The sequence below is a fragment of the Panthera uncia genome, chromosome F2 (assembly GCF_023721935.1).
Source record: "Panthera uncia isolate 11264 chromosome F2, Puncia_PCG_1.0, whole genome shotgun sequence".
Lineage (NCBI taxonomy): Eukaryota > Metazoa > Chordata > Mammalia > Carnivora > Felidae > Panthera > Panthera uncia.
The window spans coordinates 17486940-17505691 of record NC_064812.1 but is presented as its reverse complement, the minus strand read 5'-3'; positions in this window follow the sequence as shown (position 1 = coordinate 17505691).

The following is an 18752-nucleotide window of genomic DNA, read 5'->3' as shown; positions in this document are numbered from 1 at the left end:
AAAAAGTTACAATTAAGCGAAATATCAGACTTTTTTCTTCCCCCCCCCCCCACAAAAAAAAAAAAAAAAAAAAACCAAAAGTACGCGGCCAAAAAAAAAAAAAAAAAAAAAAAAAAAAAAAAAAAGGCAATGGATTGAATTGGGTTCCGGGACCATAGTTTACCAGGCCCAGCCCTGGGAAACACTGACAGGAAGGCATTGGCCTTTGCAGCTTTTAATGCCCAGTTTGTGGAGAACCAAAGCAGTCCTCCCTGGTAAAACAGTTTAGTGAAATCAGGGCTAAAGCCTGTTGGAAACCAAACTGTTTTAATGAATAGTCTCCCTTTGTCTGAGCCAGGCAAGGTTGTTTTCAGTCAGGCATGTTCTTTGAATTGAATTTAGCAGTTGGAGTGTAAACATACTAAGCATCGGTTCACTAGCTTCCCAATAAGAATCTCTTAGCATCAAGGATGCAACAGTCTGAAAATAGCCACTGGCTAGAAAGAATGAGAAACTGGTCTTTAATCCTAAATTCTTCTGAAAAAATAAAATGCCTGTCTAAATAAATATAATTGAGAAACCTCCTGTCAAAGATTAAGATTTCTGGAAACATGAAATTCATGAAAATGAAAGTTTGACAAGTGTGGACATTCTTGATCTTGCAGATTTAAAAGCAGGTGGATCTGGGGACCTGGGTGGCTCAGTCCGTTGAGCTTCTGACTTTAGCTCAAATCATGATCTCATGGTTCATGAGTTCGAGCCCCGCATGGAACCCTGTGCTGACAGCTCAGAGTCTGGAGCCCAATATTCACATTCTGTGTCTCCCTCTCTCTGCCTCTCCCCCACTCGTGCTCTCTCAAAAATAAATAAGCATTATTAAAAACAAATTTTTAATAAAAATAAAAGGAAATGGATTATATTTCTTAAAAGGTTTGGGGATTAAGAGAAAGGTATCATCATCATCAATATTAGAATCAAAATTCTTGATGGTTTCTGATGAGGGAGCATGGGGCAAGTTGAAGACAAAATACAGGCTAATAGCACCCCCCCCCCCAACCCACGACCCCAGGTGGAATATGTGTGATATTCCTCAGACACTCCTGGCTGCCCAAGAACAAAGGAAAGGGGTTTAAATGTTTGTCATAGTAATATGGGAAACTAAGGCAAATGAAAAATTAAATTCCCTTACTGCTTACGGCCCACTGACAAGTCCTTGAAAAAGGCAGAGTGATCTCCCTCTAGGAGCTCAGCTGCCCGGATGATGACACTTTCCTACAGGCAAAAGAGAACTTTAGCTTAAATCCTTTAAGTCTACTTCCTTTTCCTCAACTGCCCCAAGATATATGCTGGCAATCATATTCCAAGCTTATGGCCCCCGAAATACATCTGAAGGGTCTTGTGACTGAGGTTTTATTAAATAGTAATGGTGTTTCCCTAGCAACAACTAGGCCCTCAAGGTTTCCTCCTAGAAACCTTGCTTCCAAAATACCTTAGAGACTTACTGTCCCTGACCCCCTCTCAACCTGAGGGTATAAAATCAGTTACTCGCCACAACCCCAACGCAGCTTTTCCTGCCCATGGGTCCTGCTTTAATAAAATTACCTTTTTCCACCAAAGACATCTTCAAGAATTCTTTCAGCTCCACAACCCATGAACCACCCCCATCACCCCAAAACTTCCATTTCTATCCTTTCAGTACTCATTCAAACAAAAGTTGAGACCAATGATTCAAGCCCTGTGGGGTTTACAGCAGGAAAATAGCCATTATAATTTTAGGTTTACCAGTTCGCTCCTATCTCAAAAGTTTGGCACGAAATCCTACCATAAATTCCCAACTGCTACTTAAGCTTCCACCTGCTGAATAAAAGCATCTACCAAGGACAGCTTGAGATTTGCTGCTTCCTCTAAAATCAGAGTCCTGACCCTAAACCAAAGTTTTTATTCAACAGCTACCAATAGTAGCAACCCTGCTAAGAAGGCATGGAGCTCCCTATTGCTTATGCCTCTGGCAAGAGGCAACAGGTCATTATTGGCCTTAAATATCCCTGCCATCTATTCAATAAAAATTTGTTGAACATGCATTGTGCTACTACAAATGGGTAATACACTTCATTACTGTAATACAAGTAGGCCCTTTTTTCATTCAGGTGTTTAATATATGGTCTAAATGAAGGATTCAATTAAATGAGGGAATTAGTGACTTCCCAACAAAAGATTTTGTTGCCAAACCTAGATATTTGGCAAGGGTACTGTCAACATTGGCTTGACTCCTCTTCTTGTAGGAATTCTTATGCTTATAAAATCACTAGCAATACTCGCTAGCACTTCCTTTGTGCCAGAAACTCATTTTCCCTATAGAAGTGCTAATGTGATTCTGATTTTACAGATAGGCAATTGAGACTGAGAAGATAATTGGCTAGATTGCACAGAAGGGACCCAATTAAACCCCAAATGCATTTGTTTGACTGAAAACTCTGTGGACTTGGCTACCACTCAATGCAGCCTCTTAGCCCACAGCTGTTAATGTTCCTCACTGGAGAGTCGACCAGAAAGTGATCACCTCCAACCAGTTCATGGATTCTCCTTCACAAAGCCCTACTCCCTTTCTACTTCAGGGAATCTCTAGAGAAACAGGGGATTCTCAGAAACATTCTCAAATCCAAAATCCAGGAGAATAAAAGCAACTGAACTAAGCCTTCAGGTAAACAAGTCTCCAGAAAACCTCTTCACTTTAACTTTTTCCTTCTCTGGTATTAACTATATAAGGGCTCCATTCGTTAATTTCCAGCCCTGCTCTGTCCTGCCAGCATTTTCCAAGCATGCCTTTTGCTGCCTCCTTGGTGTTTAAATCTTTCTTCTGGGTGGTAGAGGGAGAATTGGTAGAGATTGAAGAGGAAGAACAAAGATTCATTATGTACTCAGATGAGAACTTGCCAAGACTAGGATCAAAGATGCAAACTTGTGGATTGGCCAAACATGCGATACATTTGAAAGCAAAAGCTCCTTATGTTGAGGGTGGAATGTGTAGGAGAAGGCAGTAAATGTCTCCTCTGTTCATGGGCTTTTTTTTTTTTTTAACAGAAATCAAATCATTATCTGTGTAAGAGTGTGCTTATTAACTAGGTGGGGCCAATATATCCAAACACAGATAAGTTAGGCACCAAAAAGTATACAGGTGCAGCCAAATACAACATTCAATGGCATTCCAATTTTTAAAGAAAAATTAAAAATAGCACTCCCTAAGTTCAGTTTGTTGTCCTCTGAATGTTTTTTCTTAGATGTATCTCTTGTATAGAATCTATGTGTTTGTAATTGCCCATTCTATGGGGTTTGGATCAGATGTTAGAGTAAAAACAGTCTTTCTCAACAAAGTGCACAGTGAATGATTGTACTGTCATCAACTAATTAGGTAAAACAGAGCATACATTAGGAACCCATGGGCCTGTTTTAGATAATGAAGTTTATATATTTATATTTATATACCTGAGTTTCTAGTATTCAAAAATCTACATAAAATTCAGTTCATTGCCACACAGAAGATCATTAGAGATCTTCTTTTTGGGCCCCAGTCAGGTGAAGCTGAATGGAGCTGGCATCCTATAGACATAATGTATATAATCCAGTTCAGCAATATGCCCAGTCTGGTGAACAAATGTACTTCATGTTCCAGGCTCTTCAAGAATTTCACTTTACAACGTCTGATGCCAAGAAAAGTTAAGGACTATTCACAAAATTAAAACTCCATCTGGGGAGAAAAGAAATCTTTACAATTTTAGAACTTGAAATTTTACATCATAGGAGAGTTTCTCCCCATGCCTAACCTTTCCATATTAACTCCCTAAAAGTTACTTCCATTAAGAGATCATATCCTTTGGGTTTATAGGAAAAGCCTTAGCACATCTATCAATACTTGAGTCAGCTAAGAAGGTTGATTGCCTGTTCTATATTCAGAAAATTTATCTCAAGGATCACTGAATATAGATAGTTCAGTTTCACTACTGGTCTACACTGGCAGCTCTCTGGCAGTTAAGAGGATTGAGCACTTTTTGTGCTGATTCTAACACTGGGATAGTAACTTCTGTATGATGAAAGAGCAATGGTTTGGAAATGTTTAGAACATAGGAAGAGTTCTCTTATAGAATCTTGTGTAGTCTAAATGTCAAACAGATAAACACAAAGCTGCTTTGCTTGAATAGGAGGAGGAATTTCCCACCTCTCCTAGAACATTTGGACAATACCTAAAAGGCACAAAAAATAAGAGTGAGAACCATGGGAAAAAAATATGCTTTCTGGTTTGTCACTTTCAGCTCTAAATATCTATACTTCCTTGACATTGGGATAACATCAGTTTCTCAAAGTCCTCTTACTGGACCTACTACCTTAGGCAGCTAACTTAATATCTGAGTTTCTTTCATTAAAACAAAAAAGGATAATAAGATCTGTCTATAATGCATGTGCCCACACACACTGTATGTTGTATATTTGGGGCTTCTTCTCTCCCCCATTATCAGCCTAATATATTCAGATGAGCCTGACTCCATCCCCTGATTCCTAATGTGACAAGACACAGGCTGAAGCTAGAAAAATCATGCCAGGAGCTTTCAGTAAAGTGCTGCTTAATTTGGATTACTGAGCTAATAGAATATAGAAGATCCAGAGTTATTTGTATGCACTTTTGTCACTAGGCAACAAAAGGCTACCTGAGAATGATTGTAAGAGAGATCAAATCAAAGCAGAGGAAAGAAGGAAATCTCCCTGGTTCTAATGCTTCAGCATCTGAACCCAGCTATGCCCAGGCTATCCCACACTTTAGGGGAGAGTCTTTATCCCCTGTGGTTACACAGGCCAATAGATTTTCTTAATTTAAAAGCTGGTCCAGTTGGAGTTTTGTCATTTGCAATCAAAAGTGCTAATAACAGGGTCCTAACTATGCAGTGGCCCTAAAGATTGAATTAAGCCCTGTAAACGAAAGTCATATGTAAGTTAAGTGCTAGTATTAGTTTCCTCAAATCAGCATTTTGAGAATTCCATCATTTTCATCCAAAGACAATTTTCACCTTTTACCAAATTTCATGGAGATTACTTTTTCAGATTTAAGATGAGCCAGAAAACATTATGTCTACTTACATAATTGCTGTTTGCTCACAAGTCACGGTTATTTCAGCTTCTATTCAGTCTTTTCATGTAGAACTATGAACAGGAGCAGGTGTGCCAATACACTAGATGGAAATTCACTACCAGTGTTCGCTAACAACAAGAGTCCCAAATTCTAGATCCCTGGACTTTTTCATGCTCCTTTTGATTTGCTAAATGCCAAAGATCACTGGATTTCTGACCCAGAAAAGTCATATTGTCAGGATTCTGCTACATTTAAAAGTTTATTTTTTAATGTTAAGGTTTATTTTTGAAAGACAGGGATAGAGTGCAAGCAGAGGAAGGGGAGAGAGAAGGGGAGACACAAAATCTGAAGCAGGCTCCAGGCTCTGAGCTGTCAGCATAGAGGTTGATGCGGGGCTCAAACTCAGGAACCACAAGATCATGACCTGAGCTGAAGTCGGATGCCCAACTGACTGAGCCACCCAGGTGCCCCAGAATTCTGCTACACTTTAAAACACAGAAATAGACAAGATCAGGAAGAACATGGGATAGAATATGGAAAAAAAAGTAAGACAAAACCTGATTACTTCAGGGGTAGATAGAGAGTTGTGAAGAATTTGAAATGCAGGAACATAGGTCATAGAACATAATGGAGGGGACTTCCAAGAATTTCAGAAGTTACAGAAAACACAAAGGTATGAAAATAGGAAAAATATCCACTGGTTGGTGAGCTAGGCTAGAACACATTCAGTAGAATTAGGGAGGGGAAGAGATCAGAATGAAAAAAAAGAGGAATAAGCAGAGGCAGTGATTGACTATGATTTTGGAAGTCTGAAGATGGGGGAAAAATAATGAGAAGACTAAATTCAAAAGAAAAACATTTTTAAATGAGTGAACTGAATGAAAATTGTTCCATGCCCATATATTACTCTAATTTCTTTTTTTTAATGTTTATTTTTTGAGACAGAATGTAAGTGGGGTAGGGGTAGAGGGGTGGGGGACAGTGGATCTGAAGCAGGCTCTGTGCTGACAGCAGTGAGCCAACATATGGCTCGAACTCACGGATCATGTAGGGTTTGATCTCACGGATCATGACCTGAGCCAAAGTCAGGTGCTCAACCGACTGAGCCACCCAGGTGCCCCTCTAATTTCTTATACATAGTACAATTAAACTAAAAATTGGAATGTCAAACCAGCCTATGGACTGACCTGATAATTCATGCATTTAAACAGACTACTGGTTTCTTGAAGCTAACAGTATCTTCCAATTCTTTGAATTCTCCACATTACCTGGCTCTGTGAATGGGATAAAGTGGCTACGGGTTCAAAATAACCATGTGAACAAACAAAATAAGAATGCTAATTTTGGGGCACCTGGGTGGCTCAGTCGGTTAAACATCTGACTCAGTTTCTGCTCAGGTCATATCTCATGGTTCCTGGGTTAGATAGAGCCTTTGTGGGTTCAATCCCTGTGCTGACAGCATGGAGCCTGCTTGCGGATCTCTCTCTCCCTCTCTGCCCTTTCCCTGCTCACTCACACACTCCCTCTCTCTCAAAATAATTTTTAAAACTTTTTAAATAAAAATTAAAAATGCCAATTTGGTCAGTTAATAAAAACATTTCAGATTTTATACCTTCTGTATGAGAAATATAACCACTGAATAAACTGGACTCTTCAAATCTTCTATTGACAAAATGATTCAGAAGAACATAAGGATCAGTTATAGTAATGGCATTAATGGTTATTGCTTCTAATTTAACAGTTGAAGAAAAAGACAGTAGGCTAAAATGAGTGTTCTTTTAAAGGACAAAAACTCTGAACTAATCAACTTGGAAGAAATTTTTTTCTGGTGCAGCCGCTCTGGAAAACAGTGTGCAGGTTCCTCAAAAAATTAAAAATAGATCTACCCTATAACCCAGCAAAAGCACTGCTAGGAATTTACCCAAGGGATATAGGAGTGCTGATGCATAGGGGCACTTGTACCCCACCCAATGTTTATAGCAGCACTTTCAACAATAGCCAAATTATGGAAAGAGCCTAAATGTCCATCAACTGATGAATGGATAAAGAAGTTGTGGTTTATATATACAATGGAATACTACTTGGCAATGAGAAAGAATGAAATCTGGCCTTTTGTAGCAATGTGGATGGAACTCGAGAGTGTCATGCTAAGTGAAATAAGTCATACAGAGAAAGACAGATACCATATGTTTCCACTCTTATGTGGATCCTGAGAAACTTAACAGAAGACCATGGGGGAGGGGAAGGGGAAAAAAAAGTTACAGAGAGGGAAGGAGGCAAACCGTAAGAGACTCTTAAAAACTGAAAATAAACTGAGGGTTGATGGGGGGTGGGAGGGAGGGGAAAGTGGGTGATGGGCATTGAGGAGGGTACCTATTGGGATGAGCACTGGGTGTTGTATGGAAACCAATTTGACAATAAATTTCATATTAAAAAGTAAGTAAGATTTTAAAAATAGAAATATAGGGGTGGCTGGCTGGCTCAGTCAGTTGAGCATCTGACTTCAGCTCAGGTCATGATCTCAGGGCTCATGAGTTCAAGCCCCGCATCGGGCTCTGTGCTGACAGCTCAGAGTCTGGAGCCTGCTTCAGATTCTGTGTCTCCCTCTCTCTCTGCTCCTCCTCCTCTCACACTCTGCCTCTCTCTCAAAAACAAGTAATAAAAATAAACATAAAAATTAAAAAAATAAAAATATAAACTACTTCTGCAAAAAAAAAAAAAAAAAAAGAATGGATGTGGGCTTGCTACTTTACATTAGTTCACTCAGCCTTTCTTCTATCTTCATTCTACTAGTGAAGGTGAAAAGCCAAAAACTGTATTTCCCTGACTTTCTTTCAGCTAAGGTTCTGTATTAGAAATAGGTTCTATGATATTTGGACAGTGGAAATGAAGTAAAGAAGTCTTCCTGCAGCTTTTGGCTATCATTGCCCTCTAGCAGAATCATTTAAAAAACGTTAAGTATGCCCCGAGCAGAGTTGTGGATTATATTCTCCAGCTTTGCACAGGTCAAAGAGTGTCAAAAAGAATAAAATACTTAGGAATAAACTTAGCCAAGGAATAAATTTAATCGAAAGGGCAGAAGACTTATATACTGAAAACTACAATTGATAAAAGAAATTAAAGATACAAATAAATTCTGTATAAATGGAAAGACATTCCATACTGTTCAATTGGAAAGCTTTGTATCATTAAGATGTCCACACTATCCAAAGCCATCTAAAGATTTAATACAAACTCTGTCAAAATCCCAATGGCATTTTTTTAGGAAAAAAATCCTGGAATATCAAAGGACTTCAAATACTCAAAACAATCTTGAGAAAAACAAAGGCTTCACACATCCCGATCTCAAAACATATTGTAAAGCTACATTAATCCAAAGTGTATGAAACTGGCATAAAGACATAGACCAATTGTACAAAATAGAGAGCCCAGAAATAAATGATCATATATGTGACCAAATGATCTTCAACAAGGGTGCCAAGAATACACAGTGGAGAAAGGATGGTCTCTTCAAGAAATGGTGCTGGGAAAACTGCCTACCCACATGCAAAAAAGTGAATCTGGGCCCTTACCTTACTCCATATACAAATATTACTTCAAAATGGTTTAGACACCTAAACTAAGACCTAACACTATAAAACTCCTAGAAGAAAACATAGGGGAAAATCTTCATGACACTGAATTTTTAGGGAATGATTTCTTAGATAACAAAAGTGAAAATAAATGAGATTATGTCAAATTAAAAAGCTCTATCTAGTCAAGGAAATGACAGAATGAAAAGGAAACTTACAGAATAGGAGAAAGTATTTGCAAGCCACATACCTGATAAAAGGCTAATATCTAGAATATGAAAGAACTCCTACAACTACAAAAATTTGATTTTTTTTAAATCGGCAAAAATCTTGAATAGATATTTCTCCAAAGACATATAAATGGCCAATAAGCATGTAAATAGATGTTCAATCTATCACTAATCATGCACATCAAAAAAACAGTGAGTTATCACCTCACACCTTCCTACTTAACAATACCTAAGGTAGTTTCTATTTCCTGGCTGAATGTGGAATAGACCTTGAACAACAGTTCAGCCAATACATTTAACAAATATTACTGAGAATCTATTAATGCCAAAAATCTATTCTATGAATTAATCCTACAGTGGTAAACAAGGCAAGGCAGAATCTGTGTTTTCATGAAGCTTATACCCTATGGGTGAGAGTCAACAAATAAGTATATCATATAGTGAAAAGTGCTCATAGGCAAAGGTTCATAGGTTGATCAGGGACATAGGCTTCATCAGTCTCTCAATCTAACTCATATACATGTAATGATGCTTGGGTCTTAAAGAAGAAACAAAGCAAGGGTATTATGATTCTCATGCCAGTCTCTCACATGCATAAAAGGCCCAGGTTTAAGAAATCAGGGGCAAGTATGTATCTCCTTCACCCTGAAGGTGATGGACAGGGGAATTTAGTACCAGGAAACTTGACTTTAACAGCCAGGTAACTCTCCAGACTAATCAGTAAACTTTGAAGTCTGGTGAAACCTTTGTAGTTATAGAGAATGGGAAGCATGACAACAAAGTCCAGGTGAAGCAAGAAAGGAAGAGGATAAGTTAGAAGGGAAAAAAGGAGGAAAAAAGAAGAATCTGAAAAAAAAAATGAAGATTCAAAAGTAAATAGGTAAAGAGAAGAAAATGGTTGTCTGCAAGTCATGAAGCTCCATCTACTGATTGGAGAAGGATTTACATTAAGTATTTATAGAATCTTCTCTTTCTGGAGGTAGTAAAATAATCCAACAAAATAATTGGAATTGGTGTCTGGGTCCCTATATTTCACGCTTATATATACAGTCTCAAGGAAATCAGGACTTCAATGAGCTTCAGTGGTAGAACCATTGTAGCCCTACCTCCTAGAAAGGATCAGAAAGCATGAGCTCCAGTGGTATGTACAGAACCTATGATAAATAAGAGAAGTGGGTGGTATTTCTGTGCCATTCTTCTGTCATTCTAAGACTTTTCGTGGTGCTGTTGGTCCCAGAAGAGCCTTTCCCCCAAGGCAGAAGTACCTATTTTGTATTCTGAGCACCCAAAGTTGGGCTCCAATCTACTCTGTTCCCATTCTCTCTCAATTCTTACTGCACTTATAGCCATGGCACCATATAGCATTTAAAGTTATTTTTCTTTTATAGTTTAAAGTGGATTGTGGTTAGGGGTGCCTGGGTGGCTCAGTCAGTTGGGTGTCCAACTTGGGCTCAGGTCATGATCTTGCTGTCTGTGAGTTCGAGCCCCGCATCAGGCTCTGTGCTGATGGCTCAGAGCCTGGAGTCTGCTTCGGATTCTGTGTCTCCCCCTCTCTCTGCCCCTCCCCCACTCATGCTCTGTCTCTGTCAAAAACAAACATTAAAAAAATTTTTTTGAAGTGGATTGTGGTTAACTTTCATTCATTGATTATAGTCCATCTTGTTTCATAAGTATTTCAAGACTGCTCTGAAAGCCCTACATAATAAGTGAAAGCATAAACTTAAAATATAATCTGAGAGTGGAAGGTAAACCAGGAAGAGGGACATTAGAATCAGGAATGAGATTAAGAATACCATGGCTCTCATGCTTTTGGTTCTGAGCTTTCTGTCCGATTTATGGCCCACCCATTTCCCAAAATGGTAAAACTGTCCACGAAGCTATAACAATGGCCTATTAGAAAGACAGCCACTCTTACTTTTAAGATCAGACATGAAAATCATGCTAGAAAACACAAAGAAATTGCGAACCACCTTGAAAGATACCTAACAGAAGTTCTTATTATAATCTTAAGTGTAGCCTGATATATCATGCTTAAATCCATTCAATAAAACCAATTCTGGGATGATGGGAGCAGAGGGAGAGAACAATTCTTCCATGTATATTGGGATCCTACACACTCAGTTGAAAATTTTAAGGTCACATAACAGTACTTGGAAAAAGGTTTTGCAATAAGTTAGTTCTGGATTTAAATACTATCCCTCATGGTAAATTACTTTGTGATTATAAGTAACTTTTTAATGCTACTGAGCCTCGTTTTCCACTTATAAGAGTAGGTGCCATATCCTAGGATTAAGTGATGTACAAGAAAACTATTCTGGTGCCAGTCACATAATAAATTCTTTTTTCCCTATATCTTCTACCATGTCTAGCTCAAGTGCTCACCAATGGTAGGCACTTGATAAATACTTGCCCAACTGTATTCAAGCCTCTTGAATTGAAACTCTATTCTGTCCCTAAGGCTCAGGCAGACTCAAAGCTAAATGCCTAGAACCATCCTCCAAATTCAGATTGTTCAATTTTTCTTAAGCCCTGATGCAATGAAGGCAATGCTGAAGATTTCAGGGTCCCTATGATAATCAGTTTCTGAAAGAGTCCACCATGACCCCTATACCTCCTGTTATTCATACCCTTGTATAATCCCCCCACCTTGAGTGTGCACTTTACCCAGTGATTTGTTGCTGGTGAACAGAACACAACAAAGGTGATAGGATAGCACTTCTGAAATTAGGTTATACGTGGCTGAATTCTGTCTTGTTAACAATCTCTCCCTCTTGCCTACTTGCTCTGATGAAACAAGCTGCCTTGTTGTAAACCACCGTGTGGGGAGGCTCATATGGTAAAGAACCTAGAGCTACCTCTAACCAACAGCCAGTAGGATACTGAACCCCTTAAATCCAATAATCCTCAAGGCATTGAATGCCACCAAAAGCCATGTGGGTTAGTTTGGAAGAAACTGATCTTTCCCTAGTTGGGTCTTTATAGGAATGCAGCCCCAGTGGCTTGACTATACCCTGTGACAAACCCAAAAGCCAGTGACCCAGTCGAACTGTATCCAGACCCTTGACTCAAGGAAACTACAACATGGTAAGTATACTTTATTGTAAATGTTTTTTTTTTTTTTAATGAAGCAATAGAACTACTATAGATCCTTTACTCCAATGAGTACATGCCCTACCCCTGGATCTGACCTTGACCTCCCTGCCTCCTAATGAAGACAAGATAATCACAGACAAAATAATGGCAAACAATACAATATAGCAAAACTAATTTGTAATCTGCAGTCTTCTTGATTTTATCTGGTGTCAAAGGCAGTAAGGAAAGCTCTAGGATTAGGTTTAGAGGCCCTGACCTTGCATTCATAGGTGTCTCCCAACAGGACTAATGGGAGTTGGTCTTCATTCCATTTCTCAGTGGTCTTCCTGCCATTCTCCACCTAGAGCTACCTGGCAAAGTCATTATGATGTAGCACAAGCACCATAGGCCTTTAAAGTATGGCACTACTGTTAGCCTTTCAAATGACAGAATTCCACATGTTAATAAAAATCAATCCTCAGGCCAGTCAATAAAGCAATCTTTGAGGAAAAAAGTTAAGAAGTTTTGTGCATTTCAGTAATAAACCACTGTTTCGTTCCTCCACTCTGTGGGGCCTGGAATGATGCATCTAGATCTCTTCCTGGTAATTCATTGCCACCCTATCACACCCATGTTGGTCCATAAAACACAAACACACACCTGATATTTTAAACATGGGCAAATAACGATTATAAAAGTTGAATTAGCCAAATTGGCATTGCTTAAGACCAAAACCAGATTAAAATTGTCCCCTCGGGAGAAATGAATTCCAGTCCTTGCCCCTTGCCAAAGGTGCCATAACCCTCTGTGCCATCTTGAGACCCTGGCTGCACCTGGGTCAGTGCTGCACTGGAAGGGAATCCACTGAATCCTGATAAGGTCCAAGTGGCCAAGTTTACTTTCTCCAAGGATGATTTTTTTATTAAAATAAGGACAACAAACTAGATATTTACCTTCCTATAATTTCTAAATCATATAAAGGATTGTAGGTTCCTAGTTGTGATTCAGTATCTTGCTACTTTTTTAGTTGAACAAATGCTTCTGTGTATTCTTACAGCACTGTATAGGCTATATCCCTGTTTAATTGATGAATATAATCAAGCAGAGAGAAGTCCAGGCCTACGCACCCAACACACAACATTGGTTCCCTGATATCAATCATCTCTCTTTGTGGCCACAAGGTAGATTTCTTAGATTCTCTTAATGGCCACTTGAGCTCTTCTGCAAAGATGGCTTTCTCACATCTGCACAGATATTCTAGTCAATTACCTTTCTCATTAGTATTCCATCAAATATTTCCTATACTCACTTTTGTATATCATGAGAGTAAGTTTTATAGTAAGTCAGAAAGGCCTGATGACTTACAGTCTCTTGGCAATGCATTCTGGCAGCAAAGTTGCCTGAAGACTTATCAAGTTAACACATGTGTTTCTGAATACCTCCATTCCCACTCAGAAGGGGAGATCTATTCCCATGACCATGACCATGACTATGTGTACATTAATACTGAATTAATTTGTAGGCACTTACCTTTCTAGGCAAGGGGATGAGTAAAAAAATAAAGGCCCAGAAAATCCTATTACATCAGCAGTGTGCTTATAGCATTGGCAGCCTTGGTTTATTTTTTTAACATACGTCTAAAAAGACTGTTTTCCTCACTGAGGAAGGTTGAATGAGTAGGTGTCTTTGAAGCTAGAGACCTAAAACTCCTTGCCTAACACAGTCAATGCAGACCAAAATACTACTGCAAGAAAATGAAAAGCTCTCATCATTTTAGTTCTTTATTAACCTTTTGAAATGGATATCTAAGTGTAGACAGTAATCTTCTTATTTTGCTACTGAGTATTTGGTCTTTTCAGGGAAGAATACCCAAACATCATTTCCTACCATATCCCAGATTTAGGTGTTTTCTTATCAAATTTACTAGCCCAAGTGGACAAGTCAACCAAGCTTTGTAACCCTGACAATTCTGAAGTTTTTAACATAGTGAGAAACTTAATAAAAAGAAGATGAACAGAAGTTTCTGTGTTGCATTGAAAAGGGTTTCAGGACATGATGCATGTGTCACTAATCCTCTGAGCTGCCCTATGGACATTGACTCTAATAATAAAGGTATATGACTAAAATCTCATTCTGTTCTAGAACAATCCTATAAATAAGGAATTAACATCCCCATTTTATAGATAAATGTAAGCTGATGACCCCAACTTACAGTTAGTATGGTACAGGCACCCCATTAGAATTAAGGAAGAGGAGAAGAAAAGAACAGATAGACAAGTAGTTCTAATCTACTCTCCCACCACTTTGTCTAACTGCAGCAAATTGAGGTGTACTTAATTTGGTCTTCCCTTTCCTTGTTCTGTCCCTAAAGTAGGTGCTATTTGATAATGAAATAATCTAAAAGGCAACAGGATCAAAAGGAGGAACACTATTCCAGAATAATCCAGTGGGGGTGGGGAACCTTTCTAGTGTTAGCATGACAGTAAATGCCCCTTTTCTTTTTGTTGTGGGTGGTTTTTTTAAGTTTATTTTTTCTTTGTTTTTTATTTAAATCCAAGTTCATTAACATATAGTGTAATAATGATTTCAGGAATTTAGTGATTCATCACTTACATATTATACCCAGTGCTCCTCCCAAGCGCCCTCCTTAATGCCCATCACCCATTTAGCCCATCCCCTTTACCCACATCCCATCCAGCAATCCTCAGTTTGTTCTCTATATTTAAGAGTCTTTTATGATTTGCCTCCCTCTGTTTTTATCTTATTTTTCCTTCCCTTCCCCTATGTTTATCTGTTAAGATTCTCAAATTCCACCTATGAGTGAAATTCTAGGATATTTGTCTTCTCTGTCTTATTTCACTTAGAATATACACTCTAGTTCTACCCACATTGTTGCAAATGGCAAGATTTCATTATTCTTGATCACCAAGTAATATTCCATTGTGTGTGTTTATACACACACACACACACACACACACACACACACACACACATATACCCATACCCCACATCTTTATCCATTCATCAGTCAATGGACATTTGGGCTCTTTCCATACATGGGCTATTGTCAATAGTGCTGCTATAAACATTGGGGTGCATGTGCCCCTTCAAATCAGCACTGCTGTATCCTTCGGATAAATACCTAGTAGTGCAATTTCTGGGTCATAGGGTAGTTCTATTTTTAATTTTTTGAGGAACCTCCATACTTTTTTCCAGACTGGCTGTACCAGTTTGCATTCCCAGCAACATTGCAAAAGGGCTCCTTCCCCTTTCTCCACATGCTTGCCAACATCGGTTGTTGCCTGAGTTGTTCATTTTAGCCATCTTGACAGGTGTGAGGTGGTATCTCATTGTGGTTTTGATTGGTATTTCCCTGATGATGTTGAGCATCTTTTCATGAGTCTGTTAGCCATCTGGATGTCTTCTGTGGAAAAGTATCTATTCATGTCTTTTGCCCATTTCTTCCCTGGATTATTTGGTTTGGGGTGTTGAGTTTGAGAAGTTCTTTATAGATTTTGGATACTAACCTTTTATCTAACAGGTCATTTTCAAATATCTTCTCCCAATCTGTCACTAGGTATTTTTTTAAAACAGGCACTATGGTATAGAGAACAATAGCCAGCAGACAGAGTCCTCATTTTTCTTATTAGCAACTAGCAGTGTGACTCTAAGACTGTAACTTTTTTAGTTTCATCTGTAAAATGAGATTTCTGGGATGATTTTAAGATATGGTACTGGTGAAATAGCTTGTCCAACAACTGCGACCATGCTTCCATGAAGTTCAAATTTGAGAAGTACTCAGGAAACGTTAGTCATCATCGTGATCATATACCAGGACCAAACGATTCTGAGGTGCATTTTAAAAATGGGCAAAGAGTACATGAAACAAATAAGAGTTTGGAATTTCTACTTCCAATTACATAGGGTTTGAATCACTGGTCTGGTTTCTGCATTTAGCCTTCTTCAGTCCAGCCACAATGATATTCACATGCAACCAAAGGAACAAAAGGTATCTTGAGAGAAATTTCCCTTGGTTCACACAGGTTGTATTCTAGGGGCAGAGACCTTTGCAGACAAAGATATCAAAGACTCTGCTTCTAGCCATGCTGAGTAACTGAAAAGATTCTCAACATTGTTGGTCATCAGGTAAGTGCAAATTAAAACCACGAGAAACCACTCCATATCCACTAGGATAGCTAAAATTCAGAGAAACAAAAAAAAAAAAAAACAAAAAAAAAACAAAAAACAAAAAAAACAACAACAAACCAGAGCAGAACCAGACTTATAAATACAGAAAAGTGACCATTGCCAGTGGGAGGGGGAGTGGGAGATGTAGACTTCCAGTTATTGAAAAAACAAGTGATGGTAATAAAAGGTACAGTATAGGAAATATAGTCAACGGTACAGCAATAACGTTGTATTGCGCCGGATGGTAGCTAAACTTGTGGTAAGCATAGCATAATGTGTAGAGATACTGAATGACCATGTTGTACACCTAAAACTAATATGATGATGTTTTAACTCTGCTCCAAAATCTCAAAAAGTAAATGGCTGGTATCTCCAGGCAAGAGAGATTTTCTTCTCTCCTGGTTTGGGGCATACTATTTGAATTTTTCATAAAAATAGTTAAGTATATTTGATTAAAAATAAACTATCAGTAAGATTTTTTAAATGTAGAACTCATACCTTGCTAATGGAGACATAAAATGTTACAACTACTGCATAGTTTTTCTTTGCAACTAATGAGCAATCAGAGAAACACTTTAAGACCATGCGAACATGTTGCTCTTATAAAAATTTCTGCCTACATTAATTATTCATTGATAACTCTTGCCTAAAACAATCTTTACTATGATGACACCAAGATTATGATTAACCAACACCTGCACTTTCTACATTTACCATTAGACACAGCATTCACGGTTAGAGCTCCCTTGTATGCCATCTTTCTATTATCAGAATGCAATCATTTTTTCAATGATTGATAAATAATTCAATATTGTCAATTATCTTGTATTCAAATTGTCCCAGCTTTGGTCAGTAGTAGTATCTTCAAGTGGATTCCTGTGTGCTTGGGATACACCCCATTTTTTAAAAAAACTTTATTACCTGTTGACTCTTCAAAACTTTTAGAAGTAAATCCAGTAGAAATGTACCCCCCTTCTGTTTGTGAACTCCTTAATATCCAAATCCTCCCACAGCCCTCATTCATGTCAGTCTTCAAGTTTTAATTCCAGTATAGTTAACATACAGTGTTATGTTAGTTTCAGACGTAGACTACAGTAATTCAACAAGTCTCTGTATTACTCTGTGTTCATCAAGTATACTCTTCATCCCCTTCACCTATTTCACCCATCCCCCAACGCACTTCCCCTCTGATAAATATCTGTTTGTTCTCTATAGCTAAGAGTCTTTTTTGCTTTGCCTTTTTTCCTTTGTTTCTTGAATTCTACATGAGTGAAATTATATGGTATTTGTCTGACTTAGTTCACTTAGCATTATACTCTATATCTATCCATGTTACAAATGGCAAGGTTCCATTTTTTATGGCTGAATAATATTCTATTGTGTGTACACAATAGACACACACACACACACACACACACACACACACACACACACAGGATTTCCTCTATCCATTCATCTATCAATGGACACTTGGGCTGCTTCCATATTTGGCTACTGTAAATAATGCTGCAATAAACATAAGGGTGCATGTACCCCTTTCAAATTAGTGTTTTCATATTCTTCAGATAAATATCCAGTAATGCAATTACTGGTTCATAGGTTAATTCTATTTTTTTTTTTTTTTTTTGAGGAACATTCCTCCTGTTTTCCACAGTGGCTGTATCACTTTGCGTTCCCACCAACAGTGCACAAGCGTTCCTTTTTCTCTCTATCCTCGCCAAAACTTGTTGCCTTGTGTTTTTTTTTATTTTAGCTATTCTGATGGTTGTGAGGTGGTATCTCATTGTGGTTTTGATATAACATTTCCCTGATGAGTGATACTGAATGTGTTATGTATCTGTTGGCCATCTGTATGTCATCTTTGGAAAAATGGTCTCTTCATGTCTTCTGCTTTTTTTTTTAATTGAAATATTTGAGGTTTTTGGTCTTGAGTTGTGGAAGTACTTTCATGTCTGTCCTAGCCCCCCTAACCAGGCCGACAATATCCCAGAAGGAAAACAATCTTCTGACTCTATCCTCAGTACCCAAGGCACAATAAGCACTATATGCTCCTACACACAAACTTCTCTCCCTTTTAAACAATTAGAAATATAAATATAAAAAATAATCATGTCCCTGGTTCCCAGCACAGTGCTTTTCATAGATCAAGTGCTCAGTAAGCATCTCTGTGGGAAAAAATAAAACTACTACTCAGAGAGGGGCACCTGAGTGGCTCAGTTGGTTGGGTATCTGACTTCGTCTCAAGTCATGATCTCACGGTTCATGGGTCAGGCTCTGTGCTGACAGCTCGGAGCCTGGAGCCTGCTTCAGATTCTGTGTGTGTGTCTCTCTCTGCCCCTCCCCCACTCACACTCTGTATCTTACAAAATAAACATAAAAATGAAAAAAAATTTAAACTACTGACAGAGAGATCTGAGCAGAAATTCATAAATAGATCAGCAATGCTGAGCAATGAGGTGTAGGGTATGACATTAAAAAACCAAAATTCAACATGTGGTTTTTCTAATCAGCTGTCCTTTCTGTTCTGTCTTTTGCATGTGGTAGTAACAGTGATTTCTGGGGCCAATGCCCAAGTTTCCTGAGTGACTCAGC